Source organism: Phodopus roborovskii, unplaced genomic scaffold (assembly GCF_943737965.1).
Source record: "Phodopus roborovskii unplaced genomic scaffold, PHOROB, whole genome shotgun sequence".
Taxonomy (NCBI): Eukaryota; Metazoa; Chordata; class Mammalia; order Rodentia; family Cricetidae; genus Phodopus; species Phodopus roborovskii.
The window spans coordinates 1-3,986 of NW_026126864.1; positions in this window are offsets into that span (position 1 = coordinate 1).

Sequence of the window (3,986 nt, forward strand, 5' to 3'; positions counted from 1 at the left end):
CTGTATAGATAAGGTATTTGAATGTTAACTAAAAAGCTGTAATAATATCAGACAAAGAATCACTGGTAATAAAAATTAACCTGGGCCTGTAAAGAAGATTGCCAGAGACAGCATGAGTTGTTGAGACCACTGACAGGGTGCAAGATGCTCAAATACAATGTTGACTGCTGCCAAGGTAGGAACTAGCTTAGGCATTGTAGGGTCTATAGGGTATTGAAAATTACATGTACCAACTTTGCTAGACAAAATGAGGTCAGAAATTTCCATGTCCCTCTTCCATAGAAGAAAGACAAAAAAAAAAAAAAAAAAAAAAAAAAAAAACCAAAAAACAAAAAACAAAAAAAACCCTCACATTGTGTCCTTGGTGAAGAACTTCTGCCCTCAATACATGAACAATTGGTTATGGCTAGGAGTATATTGACTGGTCCCTGTCTTTTTTTTTTTTTTACTATGTTGAACAGTTAATTAAATATATCCTTCTCAGGTCTGATAGTATTAATGGCTGGGCTAACCACTTAACATTGTCAGCTTGGCAGTATTAGGCAGCCTTAATGTGGCTCCTCAATAAGGATCTAAAAATATAAAGACATATATGTGTTTGAACATTTATAAATACCATTAATTATGCATACAGTGTTCCAGCCTGCATATATCAATGGCACCAAGTACATTCCTTCTCTTGCACAGATACCCAATATCTACTTTTTCTACAATATGGATTTCTAGCTAAGATTGGTGACAGTAAATATATCAGATCCTTTTATGTCCTTTTATATAACACAGTTCATATTGGCTTCAGAGGATCAAATGTCATAAAGCTTGGATCCACTTCTTACATGTTAACAGGGTTGCCGATAACATGGTACCAACCTTCCTGAGGACCTGGAATTTCCCCGGTCTTCTGTTCTTCACTAAAAGGTAAGAGCTAAGATTTCCAATTTGATATACATTTTAACTTCTGTTCCCACTTTGACCATGTCTCAGCCGATTTGTGCTTCTGGCAGATGAGCATCAGTTGCTGACTACAGCCTGTCCTAATATTGCTCTCCCTGGACTTAAGGTGAACCACTCGGCGGTTGTGAATCTTCAACAGGGTGTAAAAACTAATGCCTTTGATAAATGTTTGATTTTCTTAATTCCCCTTTCCTTTTGATGGTATTGCCAACATTTTAGCATACTTGCAGCTCAGAAAACACTGCAAAGAGTAAGCAGGAGTAATATGGGCACTATCTCTGACACATCAGTGTTTTGATTTTCAAACACCTGTCACCTGGGTTCTGTTGACTATAAAGCCTCCTTGAGCAGATTATTACTATGCCTATAGGTTTTCCTCAACCTCCAAGGAAGCGACTACTGACTGCAAAAGCAAAAGGTTTTTATTGCTAAAAATCAAGCCAGCTGGACCTCACTCTGTCAGAAAAATGGGTAATGGTTTAAATTTGTGAAGGGGTTTTTAGCAGGGTAAACAGAAGGGAAGTTTGAGACCACTAGTCTCATTTCACAAGGTTCCAGATCAGGCAGTTCATAGAGTACAAAGTTCATTTGCAAGGTCATCATGGATCTGAAGTTAATAGTATCTCTCACTTATTTATGTAAGATTGATAAGCACACCTGAAATGTTGTGGGTCTTCCTGTGTTTTTACTTCTTCTGAGAACAGGGTGTGGGCTCTGTACTCTGTAGTCAGGATTTATCTACTGGTAGAAATTATTTTTCTGTTTATTTTTTCCTTCTTGCAATAAGCCCTAATTTTTATACCTTTTAGTTATGAAATTTTCCATCTATACCCTCTTTGCTATGGACATTAGAGGGCCCAATTTTTGTGCCTCCAATAGATAAAAGACTTCTGGTGTTTTTTTGGTGTACAGGTTAGTCACCTAGCCCCCTATGTATAGGAGTTTCTTTTTGATATAGCATCTCTCAAGCAGGGAAAAAGGTGAAATGTATTCTTTTATGTACTACTTCCTGCTTACTTTTGCAGTGTGTTTTCTTGGGCGAGAGAAGGGATTAAAATTCTATCTCAAAACCAAAATAAAATAAAATAAAATAAAATTAAAAAATGGGTGGGGGATTCAGGAAATGGAAGATTTATCAGAGGCATTAGTTTATAGACACTGTTGAAGATTCACATTGGCTGTGCTGGTTCACACTAAGTCCAGAGCAGCATTTAGGAACAGGATGTAATCAGTAACACAGTGCTCATTTTCCACAAGCAGAGATCTGCTGAGACATGTTTAAACTTGGGAACATAAGTTTAAAACATATATATTAAATTGGATCTCTTTAATGATCAAGAAGGATAGCAAGGGCCAATCTATACATGGATCTCTCGTGACAGAAGAAAAATGTAGGAAGCTTCTAACCCAAATCTGTAGTTTTTGCTAGGACTCAAAGGCATAAGTACATTCCTGCTGTTTTATAGATAACAAATATCTATGTTTTTCGATACAGATTGGTGATGATAATATATCTAAAACTTTTATGTCCCTTTTATACAACACAGTTTAGATAAGATTCAGAGGATCAAATGTCATACAGCTTGGATCCACTTCTTACCGGTAAAAAGGACTGCAGACAAGTATAACTTTCCTGAGGATGGAATTTTCTCCCTGGTCTTGTTGTCCTTCTTGATCACTAAAGGTAAGGAATTAAAGAGTTCCAATTAAATGTATATGTTAACCATGTCTCAGCCAGATTTGTGCTTCTGGCAGATGAGCATCAGTTACTGACTCCAGCCTGCTCCTGCAAATACTTCTCTGGACTTTCTGTGAACCATCACAGCCAATGTGATTGGCTGCCAGAGGTCTATAAACTAATGCCTCGATAAATGTGCATTTTGCTGAATCCTCTCCCCTTTTCTCCATTTCCTTTTCTTTTCTATTTTTTTTTTTTTTTTTTTTTTTTGGTTTGAATATCATCTGCAAATAGAGTTTAGTTCTTCCTTTTTCCAATATGGATCCCCTTGATCTCCTTTTGTTGTGGAAGTGTAGAGGGGAGAGTCCACCTGAATTGGTCCCCAGAATCTCCTCCTAGCCGAGGCCTGGCTATAGGGGACAAAGCCTGGGCTGATACCTCAGGATGTTTCTGCATGGATAGCTGGGAATTTCCCTTTCCGGCTGTTGAATAAGTTACTTATTCTAGTCTGCATTGTGTAATTGTATCTGCAACATCTGCATATTTTGTGGAAGAGGCAGATGATGATCTCAAACACTGTAGGAAGAGAGTGGGGTTGTCTATTTTAGACAGGGGTAAGTGACATTGAGATTTGCGCCTCTACAGGTATCTACAACGCCTGTGAGTCTTGAGTAGAAGCCAGGGCCTGAAACCCTTTGGTGTGTCTTTAAGCACACTCTAACCATTGAGGAAGTGCTCTTGCTGTTCAAGCTTAACCAGCCAATCAACAAGAGCTGGCCAACCTGACAGTCACAGGCATTTGCCAGAACACTTCCTGTAAATACACTGTAACCTTTTATTCTTGCTTCAGGCCGTTAAGCAGAACAAGTGCCAGTGCATTGATTTCTAGTTCTGGGAGTGCTACTGTACTAAATTGTGAGTGGACCTTGGATGAACACAGAAGCCACAATATGGTGAGTGAGGAGATGCTATCCTCAGATAGGGAGGATGGGATGGGGAGGCCTGGGAGTTGGTGTGGCAGGCCCTCCAGGTTGCTTGGTGGGAAACTTTGGGCCACATTCAGTGTTCTGTGATGTACCATATGGTCCTAGCAACTCCCCAGACCTGGGTGCTGGAGTATGAATACTTCACTCAGTAGAAAGCATTTCATTTCCATCAGGAGAGCTTTCTGTAGAAAGGCTTGTATAGTCAGCAACCAGAGTTCTTTTTGTGCACAGTAAGACAAAGGGAGACAAACCTAGAGAGGCTTAATTTCTCCAGTGTCTTCTACAACTTCAGCAGTACACATTTAATGTTTAGGTACAAGATTCATGTTAAATTAATTGTGTGTATCGTGTAAAATACATTTTCTTTA